This window comes from Trachurus japonicus, chromosome 10, assembly GCF_045865225.1.
Source record: "Trachurus japonicus isolate A0001 chromosome 10, Traja_1.0".
NCBI classification, from domain to species: Eukaryota; Metazoa; Chordata; class Actinopteri; order Carangiformes; family Carangidae; genus Trachurus; species Trachurus japonicus.
In genome coordinates, this window is record NC_140916.1 from 15,620,496 (window position 1) to 15,643,432 (window position 22,937).

General features: G+C 44.4%; 1 long non-coding RNA gene across 1 annotated transcript in view; it reads right to left on the reverse strand.

The window, feature by feature from the left end:
- Positions 1 to 12,660: 12,660 nt before the first annotated feature.
- The window catches only part of LOC146979585 (uncharacterized), a 38,853-nt gene continuing 28,576 nt past the window's right edge, over positions 12,661 to 22,937 (reverse strand). The window contains exons 3-5 of the long non-coding RNA XR_015036804.1: positions 22,604 to 22,696; positions 22,191 to 22,315; positions 12,661 to 13,128 (exon numbers count right to left, since the gene is read on the reverse strand). This is a non-coding gene — a long non-coding RNA (uncharacterized LOC146979585). The remainder of the gene's footprint in view (positions 13,129 to 22,190; positions 22,316 to 22,603; positions 22,697 to 22,937) is intronic.

Below are 22,937 nucleotides of genomic sequence, written 5' to 3' on the forward strand. Positions count from 1 at the left end.
ACAGGTGTCAAAACTCACATAACCATCTTTATTTTACTTGTTATTTCCACCTTATTTTTGACCAAACTTATATTTTGAGTATAACAGACCTGCTTGTCCTGGCCTGTGCTGCGAATAGTTGTTTGAACAAAATAAGGGCTCAATTAAATTACAATAATTAAAGTGTTTATTTATGTAGATTTTTTCTACATAAGAAATACCTGCAACAAAAACAAAAAAACTTGATAACAAGATATTATTATTAGATATTATAGATTTTATATATCGAAATACTAAAGATAATTTTACTTTTAAAAAGCTGCCTATCCTGTGCAGGGGTGGGAGGGTGGGGTTGGGAGGGCATGTGTGTGTCTTTCAATACAGTGGTTGAGGCTGGGCTTGTTAACATGTTCTAGCTCACTGACCCCTCTCAGCACCCAGGTGGAGGGGGGGGGGCAGGGCCTCAGAGCTGAGCCAGGTGAGGAAGAGGAAGAGGAAGGAGAGAAGGAAAACAAACAAACACCTCGGCCACGTCACAGCTGCCTGCTCCTGTGGCACACACACCTGAGAGGAGGAGCTCACAGGTGCTACATGCAGCAGCTGCGTGTTAGCAGACCACAGAGCTGGGCCGGTAGTAGCCACCAGCCACATGCTAACAGGTGGAGTGACGCTTTGGTTATTTGCTTTAAAAAGAAGAGAGGAGATTAAAGAGACAAAAACATCCACAAGAGAAAGGTGAAAGTACCAACAAAGCAACTTCCCATCAGTTTCAACATAGTATCTGCTAAAGCCAGTCGTCCAGACACACCTCGTGCAATATTTCAAATGAAGAATACTTCCTTTGAAGCAACTGTGTAAGATAAAATGCAGGTCAGAGAATGAGGCATAAAGGTGACTTGTTTGTGTGCACGTGTGGGGGTGGAGCCTGAAGGTTGGGGATAGGGTGGGGGGTGGGTTTAGGTGAGGATTGTGTATGGTGTCATTTTGCGGGCCCCTCTGCACTCACCTGGAACAGAGCACTTCCCCTCCCTGAGTCTTATCAGTTGCCAGAGGAAATACCTGCTGCAGGTAAACACGACCCTTCGACCCCTCAGCCATCCACTCTGCCCCGCTCTCAGCTTGTCCCCCCTGTCCGTCACCCTCTCCTGGAGCCTGGCTCGGTCGGTCTAAATCCAAAGATTAGCTCTACCGCAGCTCCCAAACACTCCAGCTCCACACCTCCATGTGGAGGTCCTCTGACAACCCCCTGGCCCCTGGCCCCAGCCACCTTGGATGTTGTTCTTCATGCACCAGTGAGGAAACCTTTTTCCCCACCCACCTCCTCTGTCTCAAATTTAATCTTATCTACATATCACCAGGTGCAACCAAATATCCCTCTTCTCAACCAAAATGTCCTCAGCTCTGTTTTGCATTGTCACAGTGGTGATTTATTCCAGGGGGAAATTGAATATAAATAATATGTCATACGTCATGAGAGTCGAGCAGTATTTTGCGATGAAAGTTAGCTTCATTAGAGTATGAGAAATATGATGAATTTTCAAAGTGATCACATTAAAGAATGATTGTAATTAAAATTGAGACGTAGTCTGCTTTTAATGACTTTGGAGCATAATTAATTCTTCTACAGTATCTATTACAGAGTTTCTAATAAATGTGGGGGTGGTGATTTATTTTTAATTACTTCCTTAAGAATTTTGAAATAAGACTTTTTCTATGAAATATGACAGCCAGTGATCATTGGAGAGCAAATGCCACACCCTGCTCATTTGTATAGATGACACACATGCATGCAGATGCTTGAGTGCCCATGTGAGTACAGACAAACAAATATATAACAACATAAGCTCTTTCCAGGTATGAAATAGTGTGACTGACTATAGAGGACAAAACTAAATTCCTAGACAAAGACAACTTTTCCTTTCTTACATGCTAAAATAAATGCAAGTATTTCACAGCGAGGAGTGAGAGTCGCAGGTGTGTGTGTGTGTGTTTTTGAACTTGTTCTCCCTGTCCTGCTGTGGTGTTAGTGGGAAGATGAGGAGGTGGGCAGGGGAGAGGCGACGCTGAAAGGAGACCGTCTCTCTGGGGACAGCTGGCCCTGTTATAAGGAGCCAAAGTTCCCACAATCCCCTGTCTGCCTCCAGGACAGGCAAGTCAGGCAATAGGGCACTGCCGACTGCGACACCCCCACCCACCTCTCCTCCCCGCCACTACTCCTACAGGGTCAGGGTTACTCTCTCACCCCTGGGCCACCTACATCTCCCACCCCTCCCCTCCCCTCCCCCCTCACCTTGCCCCTCCTCCACTGTCACCTGAGCCACACAGGTAAATGCATGACTTTATTTGATGGATGTGGTTTTCCCACGGCGACAGTGATGTACGCGGGGGCCAGAAACTCCTCCTCCCCCCCCCCTCTGGTGGAGTCTGGAGCTGGAGAAGTGATTTTGTCCAGATAACCTCCTCTCCTCGGCGTGCCCCCCCCCTCCTCAGCTGGGGCGAAGGAAACTGGAGAAGACAAGACATCCTGTGTGACGCACCTGAGTGTACGCCTCATCAGGCTGAAACAAAGAAGGCTCCGTTCTAAAAGTAGCCCATTAAGACATCTACAGACATCAAAATCACATACTTAGGGATTAGTGAATGTGATGACCATGTAATGAATCGCTGTAGGCTTTGTGTGTGCATGTTCAGGTGAGTGTAGGATCAATTCCATCCCTGGGAATCGTCTCATTTTGCAATATGTGGATCCATACGATATGCATTTATTATAAATTTAATACAAGTGGAGTTTGCTGCTACCACATGACTCATTACACATGAAGGGTGTACTCTGGTAGGGTAAAGTGGTTCCAAAGCACACCTTAATTAACACAAAAATTATGTTTTTGTTCTTTATCAATGACCACCCCTCCCTCTATCTCCTCCTCTCCTCCCCATTATTAGCAGATAGCGCTACATTAGAGATACGCAGGACAATGGCCGGGGTGAAGGCCTGGATCACAGTTGTTTCTTATCTCTCACCTCATCTGCAGCCTGTCTCTGTCAGAGGATGTTGTTAAACCAAGTCAAACACTCAAACATCCTGTGGCATCACCCTGCCTGTATTAGCCCACGGCCCCCTACACACATACACACACATACACACACACACGCACACACACACCCCTCTCCTTTACAGCAGTTCACACTTAGTTGGGGTCTGACCACAGTGGACGGTTCACAGGACCGGGGATGCCATGCCACAGGCTGAGGTGAGGAAATCCTGGGTGTGAGATTTGAAATATGGTAGATTCATTCACATCAAGTTAAATCAAGTCTGATGAAGTGTGTAAGGAAAAGTGTAAACAAAAAAAGCAAGCCTGTAATTTGATTATGATTGTTGGAGTCGCTAAACAGGCCAAATTCAATCAGCACAATTAATCAACAGGCAGATTTTTAAACGATTAGTCTCATTATAGAAAAACTTGAGAGTAAAAATGTTGGACCAACTTTCATCAGCACTAGCCTTCAGAATACTTACATGCTTGCAGTCACACACACATGCACACGCACACGCACACGCACACACCCACCCACACACACACACATCTCCTCTGTGAAGGGAGGAAGCCCCGGTGCAGGCAGGTTAATATCAGGAGCACTTGACAACAATAGTGTGTTATGAGGTGCTGCAGCGGTAATAAGGTCTTTGTTGGAACTTTAGAGCACAGCCACATCACATCATTACTCATCCTGGGAGACCAGTTGCCAGTCGGCATGGCAACCAGGACTTGGCTGAAGCCAGAAGCAAGACCAGAATCTCAATGCCGGGAGAGCGAACACACACACAAAGAATGTTCTAGTGGGAGGAAAAAGTTTAGAAGTGGCCACGATGACCCCGGAGCGCAGCCTCTGAGTCGGGATGGATTTGATCTAAAACCCAACAAATTAAAGGAAAATAACATCTTTGCAGAAAAGTCTAACCCCTAATATGAGATGTGTGAAATAAACTGCCCACTGAGTTGCACATTTAATTTCCCAGCACGATTAAATTGCAATTGAATGTCTGTATAAAATTCCCACATCCCCCATTTTATGGTGTATTTTTCCTTCAAGATAAACTTCTGATTAGTGCAGACAAACCGGACTGAATGGATTATCCCGTCAAACAGGAAATGGATTCAATTCAGCCCTGTCACCCATGTTGAGTGTGTGAATGCTGAGATTAGCAGCGGACAGTCGGCCAGTGGAGGTATGCATCGGTGTGAGAGTTTCATCCTGCAGGTTGTTGGGAGTGTTGGGTCAGTGTGGAGCGGTCAGCAGCTGCTGCCTGGCCTAGGTCCCACAGTTCCCAGGCTGGGGGGATTGACAGGCCAGTAATAAAATCAGGCGCCCTGGTTGGCTGTGTGCGGCCCATTGTTCCCCCAGCAAGGCCCGCGGCTGCTGTTTACTTTCTCCCATATGCATTATTCAACGGCACAGGAGCTCCCGGAGAAAGGGGCCCCATTCAGGGATCCTCTTGCCCTTGTTTTGTTTTGCTAATTTTCAATTAAAATAAACCATCTCTCGCCAGTGCCATGGCTGAGTGGGGAAAGAGAGAGGGACACTGTCCCTGCCATTTGGGCTGTCTGAGGAGATTAGACCGAATGCATAAATGAGAATAAAGTGGGATGTATCATTTATACTGTCAGTGATATGTTTTTCTATAGTAGGATTTAAGTAGAGACAATAAGAGGGGTTGCTGTTTCAGTTGAGAGCATACGCTGGCCTCTTATTTTTGCTACTGTTGTCGGACGTGTCCCCCAGCATGACCTAATTTTTTTGTATAAAGCGGATTAGAAATGTAAACAAAAATCAAATATCGTCAGATTTGTTTTCAATCAGTCAACAAGTGTGCTTTTGTTCTACCGGAGCACATTACGAATTTCACCCTTGAGGTTGCAACAGGAGGATTCCCATATGGTGAGTGCAAAGTGTGAACTAATCACACAAAGACAATGACTTTTCAAAAATGTCTCCCGCCACAGGTCATTAAATGAAGCCAGCCAGGACAGTCTGGACTAATCAATAAATCCAGTGATAGCTTTCTCTCTCTCTCTCTCTCTTTAAAGTTGCCTCTTTCACACAGGAGGGGGCTGAGCCAACCTTGTGGAGAGCAGGGACAGATGCAGTGACAGTGGGGAACTAGCAGAGTTAAAGATTCACCACACATCTGTCACTTCAGCTGGGGCGGCAGCTCATAAGTCTAGCCCCTCCGACAGCCTGCCTGCCTGCCTGCCTGCCTGCCTGACGCCATGCCTACCTGTGGCTGGGGTTTGGTCTGTTGCTAAGCTTTACCATCTGCCTCTCCTCTGGGGTCTCTGTTCGTCTGATTGCCTACATGTCCTTCTAATTCCTTACCTTTTTCAGTTTTCTCATTATGTAAACCCCTTCTAGCAGCTCTACACACACACACACACACACACACACACAACCACCTGATATCTGACATCCTGCTCTAAAATTACCTCTTGAAAAAAAAAAAAAAATCTGGAAAGCAGTCCTAATTGGCTGGTTCCCAAAGCCTGTAACTCTCGCTACCTGTCAAATGCTGATAATTACAGAGTTTAGCAGTAACCTGTTGCAGCCTGTTTTGGGTCTGACAGCAGCCAACATTCATTGAACAAAATCATTTACCGCAACATATACAGTACACGTATGTCATCATCTACACTAACAGCTGAGGATCTGCTTCTGTCTGAAAAGAAAAATGGTTTCTCTCTGGCGGCAGACCCACGCTAGCCCCGTTAGTGCTTGGTGAGTGGGGATGTGAATGTGGAGGGCCTCTTGGCTTGGCTGGACACAGTCTGTTCCCCCGCTGGGTGCAGGTGAGCTCTCAATGCAGCCCTCAGCACCTGCCCTCTTTGTTCCCTTGTTGATGGCTTTATGGCATGAAGGGGATCTGTCTGGCTCTCGTAAAGCCAGCGGCGCGAGGCCTAGTAAAAGCCACACTGCTGCCAGGGCATTGTGTGGGGCCCCCATGGCTCCCAGAGTGACCCCGCCAGCCAGTTAGAGAGCCTGCTTTAGTGCCCACTACAACTGACACACTTGCTTATAGCTCACACCCATATGGGCATTTATATTAACACAAATAAATACATTAAAAAACATGCATGCACATGTGAGAGTACATGGCCACACACAGAGAGAGGTCCCCAGAGCTGATTAACAACTCTGATTAATGCTGTCTGCATCATCTTTAATTCTCTTTACACTGCTCTGTTATGGAAAACATTATCACATTATAATTAAGTAAATATAAAAATGAGAACAGCTAAATTACAGCAATGTCTTGAGTACTAAACTCAAGCACAATTTGAGACACTTGAAAAGCTTTTTAGATAGATAGATAGATAGATAGATAGATAGATAGATAGATAGATAGATAGATAGATAGATAGATAGATAGATAGATAGATAGATAGATAGATAGATAGATAGATAGATAGATAGATAGATAGATAGATAGATAGATAGATAGATAGATAGATAGATAGATAGATAGATTAGAGTTTAAGATTAAGATTTAGAGTAACCATCATAAATGTGTAAGTATGATAATCTAATTACATATTAAACTACACAGCAGCACTTAAAGTAATTAGAGCGAGCTAAAACATTAAAATGATGCCGTAACTGTGCTCGTTTTGAAATACTTAGTAATGCAATTGAATAACCAAAAGGAGACATTTTTATGATTGAGACTTTCTTCTTTGACTGAGATTCTGATTTCTGTTATTTTTGACTGTAATATTTGTGTTAGTAAAGTTAGAGAAAAAGATCAAGAGAGGAAAAGACTTGATCTGTACTTCTGCACCACTTCTTTTCCAACACTTCAGTGTAATCAAGCCGAACCAATGCACCGATCACAGCACAGTGTTAAGTAGCTGCGGCTCTGAATCGGTGGCCCTACAGAGCACATACACATCATTTATTCTGCACATTAAGAATTACAGTCAAACTGATAAAACTGAAGTGCTATATTTGCATTGAAACTCTTATATAACAAGATTTATCCAAAGACTGCAACCTTACACTTCTGACTTTGTGGGGTTACAGCCTGTGTCCATGAGGTTTGAAACCTTTACATCAGTTTGAGGGACAAACACTGTGTCCTGAGCCTGATAAAGCAGCTCAATGGCAGTGGGGGGTCAATGATGGCACAGAAATAAGCCCCTACATTAATGTTTAATTTATATGATTTTTCTGGATATGAAATCTTACTGATAAGCTCAAGCAAATTAAGTGGCTGAAAGGAGGGCCATAAGCAGGTTAGTATTCGAGATCGGGTCTTTGAGTGGGAGCATCTTAGAAACCAATTACCAGACAAGAAATAGATCATTATTTTTTCTTAGAGGATTGGGCTGAGGGGATGTGGAGAGTGGTGGTGGTGGGGGGGCAAAGGTGGTTGCTTAAAGGGAGGGAGGGTTATCTAGATTGAGGAGGGAGGGCACAATAAAGACATAATCATCTACCCTCAACTTTTTCCTATCCAACTTTCAGATTTTAATTTGCCGTCTGTGAAGTGGTACCTAATTTACTTTCGCCTCATCCCTTCAATGCACCATTGTTGCCGCTGCCGAGATTCAGAGCTTCCTCTCTTAGCTCACCTCAGCGTGAAATTGGTTTAATGAAGCTGAAAGGTATGGGGCTCTCACAACACTGTGGATTCCAGTGACACTGCTTGATCCACCCAACCCCTCCTCTCAGCCCCCCTACCACCACCACACAACCCTCCTCCTCCTCCTCCTCCTCCTCCTCCTCCCCATCACCCCCCCGGTGCCCACCCTCAACCCCAACTCCCTGCGCACTCGCATTACGGTGACAATTTATAACGCACCCCACAAAAGATCCCTATCTCGCACATTACATCAGTGCATATTACCGCTGTCCCTTTGAGAGCGCCAACTCTCAGGCAAACGCCGGAGGAAGAAGAAGAAGAGAGAAAAAAAATTGACTTGCTCATCAGTTTGGGTGCGTGGCATGCATGAGGCACTTCAAATTATCAGCCAGTACAAATATTTAAAAGATTCAGATACTTGGCTGGTATGAAGGAGATCGTTTTAAAGTGAAAGAAAGAAAACAAAGTGATTGTAAATATGGAGAAAAAGGAGAGATATGAGGAGGTGAAACTAATCAGTGAGTAACCTTGCCTGTTTTTACCCACCTCTTCCAATCTGACCCTGTGAAAGGTGTTCTCCAGTTACCTGTCCTCCTGGGTGTGGTTTCTAATGGGAATGGGAAGGAAGTCCTGTGGGATTATTGTGTGTGTACGCGTTACATTAATATGATCCCCTTAAGTCATATCGTTTACTTCTTCTCGTCCCCTTTTAGGACAATTGAATGGAAATGCATCCGTAACCGAATATTCCAGCCCGTACCACTCATTTCTGGTTTGAGGCCCAGTTTGGAGCTCGAAGATTGTGGAGAGAGAGAGAGAGAGAAAAAAACAGACGAAAAGAGGAAAAGAAAGTGGGCTAATGTGGGTGTATGGAGACGGCAGGGTATGGGAAGTTTTCCTATTGTACAGAGGTGAGGAAAAGGTGTCATGAGCAGCTGGTTAACTACAAGAAGAAGGTTCACGGTTTGTCTGGCTAAAAACAACAGTCAGGTGCCTGGAGACCGAAACAGGTTTTTCTTGCTCTAATCATCCCGTCCTTAATACAGCCAATATACGTGATTGGAACAAATCCACAGAATGTGCTCTATGAAAATAAAGGTCTGAAGTCCAAATGAAATACTCTTCTAAGACCTGAACGATACTCAGTTAATTCAATGGACTCAGTCTCATATCCACCTGTAGCCCACTCCTTACACAGAGAAAGAAAGAAAGAAAGAAAGAAAGAAAGAAAGAAAGAAAGAAAGAAAGAAAGAAAGAAAGAAAGAAAGAAAGAAAGAAAATTATTGTAACTTTCCACTTCTTACATTGAAAGCTGACTGCTACCAGACAGACATAAAGTTTGACAGACAGACAGACAGACAGACAGACAGACAGACAGACAGACAGACAGACAGACAGACAGACAGACAGAAAGAAAGAAAGAAAGAAAGAAAGAAAGAAAGAAAGAAAGAAAGAAAGAGCAGGTTCAGAGACCTCTAGAGAAAGAGATGTAGCCTAAGACGACCTGGAAGGGGACAGGGCTGACTTACAAAGGTTTCTTTGCACTGTAATGATACGGACATTATGCTGAACTTTGGCTGCCGTAACTCAAAACAACGACCACTTTCACTGGCGTGGAGCTCTGGCCAGCAGCACGCACTGCTGTTTGTCTTTCAAATGCCATTGTGGGTGAGGCCACTAGTGTACGCACAAAGTGCCTGTTACAACTTTCCATTCACGGTGGGATTGTGAAACGCACAAAAGGAATGTCCAATTACCGTCCTATGATTTTGTGTAATTTCGAATGTCCAACCATCATCTTGTCAAAGTTGGCAAATGAGTTTTAAACACTTTCTTGTTTCATTTCACAGTCACTAAGGCCGGTTTAGTGATAGTACAAGAGTGGTTATGTATGTACAGTACACAGCCTTTCTCTCACTCACACTCACACACACACACACTACAGAGAGTGAAGTGCTAAACTGTTGCACTTAGCTTCTTCCCGAGCAAAAAAACCTGATCTGCGGTGGATGCAGAGTGGGAAGATTACAGCTGAACAGAGCCACAGGAGTGCTATCTTTTACAGGTAATTACTCGATTATCAGTAAACACTGTCGCTGGAGACACAATGCCATAGAGGGGATCACACAGACCGCCGAATGGTTCACTTCAACACCACGACAACATGCATTCACACACAGGACAGCCACGTGAAGAAAGGAAAAAGTCATTACACTGACTTGTCAGTAGCTTCTTGTTCCATGATATAAAACATGAAGTGTACACTACAGTAAAACAGGATATGGGAATTGGTCTTTTCTTATTAATTCCTTTATAGAATTAAAAATAATGTCTGATGTAGGGGGAAATGTAAACTTTCTTGCATGTATTTACTTATAAAATGAGACATTCCTCTCCTATTAATTAAACACATTACACAGACAAAGTGAACACTGTCAGATCAGCTCCCAGGCTGGCGCTGACACTACTGGTTTTCACCACTAGTGGGGGCTGGTGAACAGATGACAGGAGGATCCCCTGCAGGCTCCAACTCTCAAAAGAGTTCTTGTTTGAACAGTGTTGGGAACCAACTGTGATTTTATAGGTTTGTTTAAAAACACAGGTTAAGACACAGACAGCCAGGTAGATAAATAGATAGATGAGTTTGCAGGGACTGAGTGTTAGGTTACACTGATTCAGGCTGAAAGGATGAGCAAACCCAGAGGCCTTTTATCAGTCTGTAAACATTTAGGAAGAATTAATAGAGCGGATAAAATGTGACACTTGCCCTGAGATACTGAGTTGAGACGGATCTGACTGAGAGGAGCAGAGCCGTCACATTTCAAGCTCTTACTTCCCAAGTATCCAATCTGTCTTATTTTAGGTTGTGGTTTTTGAGGAGGTTAGTCACAGGGCAGCTCCCCCCCCCCCCACCCCACCGCTGGAGAAGGAAACCACACAACACTTAACCAGGGATGGAAACCTCATACGGTGTTACCTGTGGTCCGTGGTCATGCACCTGGTCTTAAGCCACGTCCCAGAGTCGCGGACCCACACACTCCCCACAGTTAACACACACAGAGTCAGTAAAACACTCCACTACACTGAATCAGCCCTGCAGGGCCTTCTAAATCTCTCCTGAGACAACCTGCCGTGAGGTAATGAGGAATTAGAGGGGAGAAGGAGGTCTCCCTGAAGATTTACAGGTTTTAACTCCTGTTACTGTCACCCAGGAAGGGTTAGACAGGCCTGTGGCTATCAATAACAACAACAAGAACGCAATGCCACCTCACAACTACTGCCACTCCAAAAAAAAAAGCAGCTTTAAATCTTGCTGTCATACAAACTAACCTCTCTATGGTCTATTAAAAGCTCATACAATAGAGATGACCTTTTTCTTTTCAGAGTTGTTAGCAAGTCGGCATTCTGCAGTTGCTCACAAATTGATAATTACATAACTTAAATTAGTAACATTTTTCTCTCTCTTTTTTAAAATCCTTTAAACAGCATACAATTAGAAAATGAGAACCATAGGTATGTTTGTCTATTTCATTTATTAACATTTTTATTCTGAATATTTATTGCAGCCTTCTCTATAAACTCTTTACAATAAAGTAAAAATGAAATGCTTTATGTAAAATGCACATAAATCTTATTTTGTGATTATTACATTCTTTATACTTGTTTGTTTAAGGAAAACAAAAATAAAAGTCTGGTAGATATGCACAATATTATATTGTTGAAGGTTCTTTTAACACAGATGTGGGGACTGCACACAATGGGCTGGAATTAAAATTCATAAAAGAAATGCAGACTGATGCAGTGCACCAAAAACGTGACAAAAAAAAAAGAAGACTATTTTTAGTAGTTTGCTATTGGTGTGTCGCAATTGTTTACTTTTCTATGTAATATGGTTGAAGCATCCAGTGTGTTTTCACATTCTGCGTGTGACAAACGTCAATAAGCCACTCCTCATTCCATTTAGCTTCTCCCAGTAACACGCAGGTAATTACTCTAAAAAATCTGTTTGAGACATCTACCTTTATTTTTCTTATCCTTTCGTATTTTCTTACAATATTCTTCTTCACTTAAACTTAAGGTAAATTTGGCATGTTACCCATGGCCATCAAGGACAATTTTTTAATAGTTTCATAATAAATCAAGAGCGTAATTCTGTGATAAGCAAACATGTTTAGCAACTAACACAACCACATCTTAATTAGGTTGTCAGTGTTTTAGATCAGTTGTGCAACTGTATGTGGGGCAAAAGGATTCAAAAAAAAAAAAAAAACTGATAAAAATCACAAGATCAAAAGGGAAGCCGTGTCTTTTGATTAACAGTTAAGAACCAGACTGATTATTGTCAGACAGAGCACCCAAAATAACCACAAAAAGAATCCGCTGTTGTGATATTTGCGATGCTTTCGTGGTAACGGGCTGCGTACTGTACAACCACAGACATAACCATCAACTACACACATAAACACACACAGTCTGACTCATTCAGATGTCATGGGAATAACTGCAGGTTTTAATGTGCACTGATTCACATGTTGAAAACCATCGGGACTTAACTTCTGAAGAGGTGAATCTGCTGTCGTGTGTTATCTTAATGTCACTAACTGCTTATTTGAGACTGAGCCAGCTGATTGAATCACACCAGGAAAAATCTTTCTATGAAGTGTGTGACACAGTGTGTGTGTGGGGGCGGTGGGGGGGGCACATACTGACAATAACTGACTGTGAGTGACAGATATGAGGCGCCGGCTACTGGTTACGACATTAAGGTGAGACGTGTAAGAGAGGGGCCCCCGTCCTCAACGGATGGGCTTACACCCTGGACAGGTATGTACCGTGCAATTATCAGTGGAGCTCAAAACATGTAGTAATCAGTAGGTGCCGTGCCATTAAATATTGCAAATAACTGTTAAGAGGGACCACTAGTGTCAGGTGCAGAGATTTACCTCACCTGACTAATTGTCCCTCCGTCACAACTGCGCCGGGCGTCCTGCCGAGACGACGGCGACGACGACAGTCTCGAGGACAGGTTAGCATGACACGGGGCTGCTGTGGGTGTGACCGAGCATGGGAGAATGTGTGTAGGTGTGCTTACGGTTTTAAAAATAGGCCATGCCTGACAGACAACTGACAAACTAAAACGCCATGTGTGTGTCTATGTTTTGCGACCGTGTGAATGTTGCTCGATCATGTCTAAGTTTGACACGCGGCATGACAGACTGTGACGGCTCCAGGTTCATTTTGACAAGAGATAAACATGATGTAGCGATGAGGCATGATGTGGATGTGTTTGTGTGTGTGCATGTTAAAAGGTTGTTGGAGGATATCTATATGTGCTGGATGTACAGAAGTAGGAGGATTTAAAGAGCACTTACACATACTACACTACAGTTATGCATGATTTGTCTGTGCGTGTGTGTATGCATGTGTGCGTGTGTGCTCAGCAATGTCTGCAGGGTGAGGTGGAGGCTGATGCTTTGGCAGCAGGTCTGGCACGTCTTTCAGGCCCAAACCTGCAGAGGAGTGAGAGAGGGAGAAAAGAGAGGTAGAAAGCAAATAGGTGTGAGAGTCTGCCTGACTTCATGCGATATGCTTCACATATAACTCAACATCACTAAAAGCTCCAATCAAATACAAGTTAAAGTCGGATAAGGTCATTAATGCACCGAGCAGAGGGGCACAACACTTTAAATGACTTTGAGTTCACACGCACCAAAAGTGAGTGAGTTCCTGTGTACAGTATCTTTGAATGTATCTGCTTCGTGTTCGCATCCACCTGGGTGGTTACAGTTTTATCATTTTTCTCCTTCTTACGTTTCTGTCTCACGTCATCTCTACACACTTTTCCTATCACCCAGCGTGTAGGGTATCTGTGTTTTCCTTTTCCGTCTCAGCCAGGCGCATCGCCGCTGATGAACACATTGTATATCAGCAGTCACGCGTTCTAGGAATGTGTACAAAATGTATTTGCAGCGCTCTGTTTTCCTATTTCTAACTTTGTTCTCAGTCGTTCAGACAGTTCAGCTCTTACGATTTTAATTCAAGAGATTCACTTTCATGTTGTTATGTCAAATACGCTGCCGCCCCTATCAGCAGCTGGGCTCCTCACTCGTCAGGCTGGTTTAGTTTAGTTTGATCTAGATTATAGGTTACATCTCCAAATTAAGTCAAAATTCTGCCCCAGATATTGTTAGATAAAAGGATTTCCTGAATAATATCCACATAATACCTACACCTACACAGGAACACTTCTAAAGGGAGTATGTGTTCCCTAAGGCAGTAAATCACTCTACATTGTGACCACGGAGCAGAGATGACATTGGAGAGTGTATCAACTCCATAACCTCAAAGGAAATCTCTATTCAGTGGCCATAAAAGAAGGCCTTAGCCCGCTATTGCTGTGGGGCCGGTTACAGAATGAGAGAATGGATTAAGAGAGAAAACAGAGAGGAGAAAAGTGGAGAGTGTACAGGTGAAGTCCTATGGCTATGGAGGTTTGCTCAGCTGTGCGGTATTCTTTTCTGCGCCCCACCCAGTAACCAAAGGCCTGGATATCTTTCCATTTCACTCTTTTTCACCCTCCCTCTTTCCATCTCTCCCTCCATCGCTCTCTCTCTCTTTCATATTTGCACAGGTGAGAGGACAGCAGTCCAATAAGTGTGGGTGGGAGACTTGAAAGTCAGGTTTGCCTGACTGGTAGAAGGAGTTCACCTGTGGACTGTGGATGGATGGAGATCTGATGGCGGGAGGCCCAGCCGGCCTTTTGTCTGGAGAGACAGACAGCAAACACTCCAACACGCGAAAAAACGGTGGAATTCTGTCGATGGAAGTTTCACTCGAAAGATCATTAGTCATGTCTTGTAGAGAAGTGGGAGTCGGTGGTACAAACCATATAATCAGCTATGGTGCTGCGCCGCGAAGAACTGTCAGACACAAGTGAGCTGAGAGAAAAAAAAAAACGCAGAAGAACAAGAACGATAAAGGGAGAGACGGGTGGACGGCGAGGAGGGAGGCAGGTGGAGCTGTGTAGGAGTCATAAGGGCGGGGAGGTTTTGCTCCGCGGGCCAAAAGTTCAGCGCGAGGCAGAGCGAGCAGGTAACCTTAGCCACCATGTGCCAGAGTCTCACGTGTTCCTCTCATTGTCTTAACAGGTTGGAGCTCAGGTTTCTGGAGCACATAGAGCTTCCTGGGAGCTGAGGTCCAAGCACCAACACCCAACCACCCCCCTCCACCCCCCTCCACCCCTCTCCTTCTCACCTATCTACCCCCTTAGACCCCTTGCCCCACCCTGCAAAGGTAAACACACACACACAATCAGCAAACACATAATACGTCAACACATAGCACATGTGAGCAATGGGCAAACACTCTCAAGCTGGAGAAACTCGCCTTTTTTCATCACGCAAGCTCGAGCACACACCTTTCAGCCGAGTGGGCAAATAATGTGCAGTTGCTGCAAATCAAAGTGAGACCTTTCTCATTGCAGAGAGCTACGATGAACCACTCAGTGCTGTTCCTTGGAAGTGAAAAAAAAAAAAAACAGAAAAAAAAACATACAGCCCGTGTGATATAATGGCAGCAACTGGAGGAACGAGTTGTAAATCACCATAATTACCATTACACCCATGTCAGGAGAGTCTCGCACAGACACATGAGGCAGGATTATCAGACATAAGTATATGTACACCAGAGGCAATTACCCTGCTCCTCTCACTCACGCTCTCTCTCTCTCTCTCTCTTTTCCTCCTGTGGAATTCCACCCGAGGATCTTTGTCTGATTAATAACTTAGTCAGTGCGATGTTAGTCTTTGGTATCCTCTGTCATTGTTGGATTAGGGAGGAACTGAATTCAACTTCCTCTCCAGTTTCCTGCAAACAGACATGCCAGTGCAGTAAGTTTGTTTCATCTGATTATTTCTGATAGAAATTAACTTTGCTCAAACCTGGCATCAGCTCTTGAGTTTCATTTTTGCTCAGTTTGCTCAGTTCAACAGACCAAAATGATCATGACAGTCTACAGAATAGATGATGACTCCTACTGAGTTTGATGTGTTCCCACTTCTACTCTAACACCGTGTGAATTCTCTTGATAGTTATTGGTAAGGACTGTACAGACATGTTGATACATCTCTGACTTTCATCTAGTACAACACCCAGGTTGGTTTTTCAATTTTGATACCTAAAAAACAAACATAACTGTCATCAGCCTCAGATGTGCTTAATGTTAATTAGAGCTAATTAGTTGCTAAGCTAACAAACAAAAACCAAGATGGAGAAAATAGTGCTTTAACTGCAGCTTCATACATCGACATGAATTGAGACACAGCACTTTTTAATTTATATCAGATTCAGTGCAGAAAATGCAATTCAGTCTATGCAAACAGATATAATGTTAAGAGTTTACTTGCATATACAGCAGGGGTGTGTGGTCCAATCAGAAGTTGTCACTGGAGAAGCACGTGGAGACTCACGTTAATACCAGGTGAGAGCAGGATTAAGGTACAGTGCATGTTTGTCATGTTGTGCACTGTAGCGTAAACACTTCTCAAAGTTAACACCTTACCATCCAGCATACCATCACAAACATGCTTGCCGGTGCATCTATCCAAAAATATAACATTCGCCAAAATGCACCAGTGACAATAGAGTTGAGTTTTGACGCCTCTGACTGCTTTGTCTTCTCCTCTCACCTTGGAAAAAGTTGAAAACGCTTTTTGGAATATTTTGCACACCATTCACGTGATTGAGGAGAATTTTTCACTTTCTAAAATCTGGTTTTGTTTTTTCTGTCTCTCTTTAGTCACTGGCCACTGCAAGGACCCAGACTTGAGGCCTGTGATCCCTGTGATCACTGAGTACACAGAGCCTGGAATCACTGTGATGTCATCAGGATTCCATGAGGCCTACACAATGACCGTCTCCACGACAACATAACTCAACCAGCTATGGGATGGAATTTGTGTGTGTGTGCGTGTGAGTGAGAGAGTGAGAGAGAGAGAGAGAGAGAGAGAGAGAGAGAGAGAGAGAGAGAGAGAGAGAGCCTAAAACCCTGACCTAAAATCACAAGGCAGCAGCTCCCAAAAGACTTAACTTCATAATGTCACAAAACATCGTATGTAATGTGTTCATATTAAAAAACAACTCAGATGTCTTGATCATAGTAAAAACAAGCATCTCTGACTTCGACACTGCACATGTTAAGCTATCATTTCCCATAACGACTGCATAGATGCCGAGAGTTTCTCTCCATAGGAGGCGAAGGTTTCACAGCCACTGGTCACTCCCTGATTGCTGTTGACAAGGTGCTCAGGCTAATGATCCCCCACTGGGAGAACAAAAGACCCCAGGGGGAGTTACATGGGCTGCAGAAGGTGGGAACCTTCGCAGGTACATGTAGTCTCACCTGATCAGCTCTCGAAAGCACTAATATCACATCTGAAGAGAAGAACAACTACCAGGGAGGCAATAAAAGAGGCATTACTAGAGGGAATAGGGCAGTGAAGTGAAACAGGCTCTTTGAAAAAACTATAATTTCATTTAATTTCATTTATTTGGATCTCCATTAGCTTTGGCAAGGCCATTGCTATTCTTCCTGCAGTCCATAACAACATTCACATATTACAGGACCTAATTCAAATTAACAGTACCTCCACAATGTAGCTTTTAACGTAATTCTCAAATAGTCCGATGGTCAGGTAGCTATATATCAACATATGTTCAACATAATTCCATTATATTACTTTCACAAAAACATAATAATTTGGATCATACTAATTGATTGTACCAAGTAGCCTCAGCTAAACATCGACAGACACAGAGAGCTGTTTGGCTAACAAATGCTTGTTCAGTAGTTCTTTAAATCTATATTTGTTGTTTTCTTGAATAATATGTCCTGGCAGAGCATTCCATAAAATCATCGCTCTGTACATTACTGTACTTTTCATCTTGTTTGTTTTCACTTTAGTTAGAGTGAATCAACCCTCAGTAGCATGCCATGTGTTGTAACTGTGTTCATCCAAACTTAAAGACAGACATTTGTATAAAACCTTTGGCAATTAGATGCAGATATACTTCTAATGAAAGTAAGTAATGAGGCAATAAATCTGTTCTTTACACTCAACCAAGCAAGACAGTTGTGCATTTTACCGACATTAGTTCGATATGGACAACAAAGTAGACAACATTGTGCTGCCTTATTCTGAGCTATTTGCAGTTTCTTTATAGATCAGAGCGACAATACTTAGAACAGACTGACTAAATTGAATTTATTGTATTCATCAATCATATTTTCAATGCCTTATCCTTTGTTTTTGATAAGATGGTCCCAGTGTTCCTGAAAAGTAGAACTAGATCATCCTGGTAATTTATAAGAGATTAAATTTAAATACTGTGTTTAACCATTACAATGGCATAAGAAACTGTGTTAAACCGGAGGCCATCTTGTTATTGATCATATTGACGTTCCAATCCATGAGTCATGTAGTTGATTTAACTATGTAGTAATGAGTACTCAAGTACTAGTGTGTTGGCCCACGCCCATCGTCAAACTCCGCCTTCGTGTTGATTTAAACCACACACCTGTTGTTTCGTGACTGCATCTTGTACAGTTGTGATGTTATCACGGTGACAAACTCTGCCCACAGACAGACGTATGAACACCTGCCAAAGTACTCAAAACCGCCTGTGTGGGAGCTCCCGCTACCGTAGGTGTCTTCAGGAGCACATTTTTCCATAATGACACGCAACAGACTGACAAGGTGATAACAATACCAGCCACACTGTCAGGGCTGGTAATAAATTTCCATTAATAACGACATCAGCTGTGTCTTAAAGGGCCTAAAACACATCCTCTCCTAAATCAATATTATGCCTCTAAGTGAATAAACTTGGCAAAAAACTTGGTCTGGGAAAAGGAAAATACCTCTCTGCCGTATGATGCAAAAACTAAGGCCTCAAGACCTGCTTTATTAATAAATCTCAAATACAGGATCAACAAAGACGCAACGTTCTTCAGGCTACGCTCAAGGAATTGAGTATTTTGTCAGGTGTCTGTTTTTTTTCTTCAGCACCTGTATTTCTTCTGCTCTTCTAAAAAAAAAAAAAGTATCAAAGCTTTGATTGAAGTCTGGTTTTCCTCTGCATTTCGGAGGCTCCATGGAGACCTGGGGTGCTGTGTGGAGGTGTGAATGCTAACATGGCTCAATCTGTATGCCACAGAGAAAAAACAATCCATGCTAATCTGCCGCCACAGACAGGAGTCCAGTTAGGCCAATCAGAGGGGAATCGTCTGGAGTGGAGAGGGCTCAGAGAAGTCTAGATCAGGGCCTTGATTGCAGCAGGGTGATTTACAGCCAGAGAACAATGATGGCTGCCTGGGTCAGCACTGATGGAGAGGCTCTGACTACACCGGCACAGACAGTGCAAAAAAACTCACCTGACAGTCGTGCGCTGATGAGCACACGTGAGAGGGCGCGTACAGACCGACACACACAGCCACCAGAACGCTCACACTTTGTGTTAATCACCGAGGTGGTGGGATCAGCCTCGCTCAGGTTTTAGCCTGTGACCTACACATGCCCCCGAGGCTTGTGTTTGACCTGCTGCATTTCACTAACAACACATAAAGCAAAACAACTCAGCAAGCTACTTCCTATGAACTCAGCACAGATAAAACGGGAAACTACCTTTGCCCTGCAGTGGCGTATGTAAATACAACAGGAAAGGCTGAGGTTTGCATGAATGAAATAAGGAGGAGGGAAAAAAAGGAGGGGGGGGGGGGTTCACATGTTAAGTGTGCATATGAGGGGAGTGGGAGAGAAAGAGAGAGAGAGAGAGAGAGAGAGGCAGGGAGGAGGGGAGGTCAGCATCAAGAGTTTTTCTTTAGAGCATCCCCTTTGATCTGGCCTGTCACTTTGGGAAAGAGGAAGAATCACCAGGGACGAAGGCTCTCCTCAGGGTGACCCCGCGGCTTCCCGGTGACTGGCAGCGTCCACACCAGGGTGGAACTGATCAAAAGCTGTCAATGAGTGACTCTGCAAAGTTGCCCCAGATAGAGTTTTTTTTTTTTTTTCGTCAAGTCAAAGTTACACCAAACAGAGTAAACCATTTTTAATAAGCCACTTTATTCTATGACCTCGAGCCCTACCATTTGTCACTATTGACAAGGGACAAAAGATGATAATTGCCCTCATTTAAATGCCTAAAGCCTGGAAATAGAGGAACTAGTAGTAGTTCAGTTCAGTGTTTTGCTCACTGATTAAAATGCAGAAGATGCGTTTGTGAGCCAAGCTATGAGCGCCAGAGGTTTAAAGGCCAATAAATAGATACGTCTGCCGCTGAAAGCAGCGAGGTCCTGCAGCTGCAGGGAACCCATTTAAAGTGGATCTGCTGCTACTTGCATCTGCAGGAGAGATATTGGTATTAAGAAAGAGTTAATGCAGGGTTTGTCTTGTGTGTTTTAAAGTGGCCGCACTATTGCCCCAGGTCCTGTGTGGGAGTTGAGAGGTTGGCTTTGACGTGCGATACTACACAGGCGAGAATTGCTCTCAGCTTCCAGAATAGGCAGGTGAGTACATGCCACATGTGCCCCCCCACCCCACACGCACACAGACACTGAATACAAAGTCACAGGTCACAAACTGGTTTGTGTAACTGTCCGAGGAGGAAACTATCAGGCAGGGAAAAGTTACTGTAGCCTGTTTAATATGAAAATACAAAGAATATACTTTCTGTTTATAGTTTATATAACTGACACGTACATAGTAGTACAAAATCTCACAGTGATAAACGAGGGTAAAAGGACATCTGTCTCTGACTGATGACAGAGATTGGAAACCATGACTACAGTTGGCAAATACATCCTGTGTAAGACCTCGGGGGCATGAGTCATTAACACCAAAACCAACACCTCATAGTTTGAAGGTTCAACTTGTTGTGGGTTCTTCTCTTTCAAGCTGCCGGGAAGCGACGGGGCGACTTCCAGCAGCACTGACTGCACATCACATCCCCAGAGCCGGGGCAGGGGCAGGGGCAGGGGCAGGGGCAGGGGCAGGGGAGCCTGGTGAGGGTGAGAAGGCAGCGAGGAGGGTTGGGGGAGCGGGGGTGAGAAGTTTTTAGGGTGCCTAGAGTTTTTGGGGCTGAGTGGGTCTATTTAGCCCCCAGCAGATTGCCCCCCCACCCCCCTACCCACCCTCTCCTTCCCTCCCCACCTCCTCCTCCACCCCTCTCCTCCCCCTGGCTTTGTGTGCCCTGAGCCTACTCCTCCCCCTTTTGTCACCCGGGCATTCCGCTTTGGTTAGCACACACAATGGGCGCTCAGTGCTCACCCTCCTGACACTGCATTCTGCCTGTGCACCAGGGAGTGGGCATGGGAGGGGAGGGGGTGAGGGAAAGGGGTCCAGGGGGGAGGGTTAAAGGATGACAGCAACTCACCCCATGTGACCAAAATGCCATCAAGTATCAACCCCCCCTCACCTCCTCCTCTCCTCTTTACACCCCCTTTTTTTTCTCCAACTAACTTCATCCATCCAATCTGTACAGATGGGCAGTAAAACTAGTGCCAGCGGGGCTGGTTGGCACGGTGGGAACAAAACCCCGACTTCACCAAGGCAAACAAATGAACAGGTGTCTCTTATGGCTGACTGGTGATGTGGAGCCTGCCCTCATCTAGCCTGGTGCCCAGCTACATGTGTGTTCCGCTCGTGTTTATGCTGCTGTACAAACACAAACACGCACTCAAAGGGGACATGAAGGCGGCTTCATATCTAATCTGTGCAGATATGTCTCCTTCTCGATGAAGCTCGCAACAAACAGCGCGGCGCACCTTGAAGTGTCTCGCATGCGGAAAAAGTTGAGAATAAAGTTGCAGAGCATGTAAAGTATTCACTGACAGGAAATTTAATTCCCACTTAAGAATAGCAACCAGTGGAGTGCAAGAGGATGACTGGCCCTGAGTGAGTGTGTGTGTGTGTGTGTGTGTGTGTGTGTGTGTATGTGTGTGTGTGTGTGTGTGTGTGTGTGTGTGTGTGTGGCAGCAGCTCAGAGGCTGGTGGGGGGTTAGTTTGAGTTTCAAAGACCCTGCTTGTTCGCCCATATTTCACACCACGGTGACATCTTAAAGCCTAGACAGGCCTGGTTGCTTTGCCCTCTCTTTCACTTTCCGAGAAAAAAAAAGGGGAATTGGGATCTAAGGGAGGGAGGTGAGGTGGGGTGGGGGGGTACTGAAATATATGCAAATGGTCCCCCAGAGGGGATACGAATTTTATGGGTTCAGAATTTAGTTCAGCCAACCTGAATAATCAAATGTGGGAACAAAAAAAAAAAAAAAATACGAGCCCCCTCCACTACTACCACCACCACCACCAACTCCAACTCCAAACCTCGAGCTTCAACCCCCTCAATCCCCCTCATCTCTGTTCTCTGTCCTCACATGAGGAGCACAGCACATCCCAACTCTTATTAGGATCTCCTCACGGGGCAGGGGAAGGGGAAGGGGAGAGAAACGAGGGGAGAGGAGGTGAAGAAGAGGAAGAGGAGGAGGAGGGGTTAGAGGAAACGAGAAGAGGGGCTAGTGTACCTGATCAGGCAGAACTGCCGGGCTCCTGATTACGACACCATTTTCTCAGCAGGCTTCCCAGCCTCATCCTGCTTCTGTGAATATGGAGCACAGGGCCAGCCAATCCCCACAGCGCTGCCTCTCATCTAATGGCAGAATTAAGACCGTTTAGAGTGATTTCCTCTGCCTTCATGGTCGCACTCTGAAAGAACTGAATCTTTTTTCCCCTTTGCGCCGATTTACAATGTGGGGGGTCTGGCATGCAACGGGTGAGAGAAAAGTTCTACATGACTGAACATAACATTACAACAGGTGGGGAATTGAACAGAGACTCGGTGGGACATGGTTGAGAACAATTTTACTTCACCTATATATTCTTGTTGCACCGAACCACTATTTCAGTTTGGTCGGTTTCACTTTTGTGGCACACTTACCTTCGTGTGGGTTTGCGATTACGAAACCGGCCTCCCTGGGGATCCACAGTTGACACAGGCAGAGCTACAGTCTGTATATGTCCATCAGTGTTCCTAAATTAGATAATAAAAACATACAGAGGAGTGTTAAACTAACATGATTGTATCATCAAGTTAATGTTAGGTCATGGATCAAAGGATAAGGCTGGTGGTGTTCTGTTTTCTTATCCAGTGACATGACTAAAACCAAGAGCAGGTTAGTCCATCTCTATTACCTTTTATGTTGCTTGTGTTTTTTGTCTTTTCTCTGGATTTATTGACTTTTTTTCAGTAAATAGACAATATCACTAGCCAT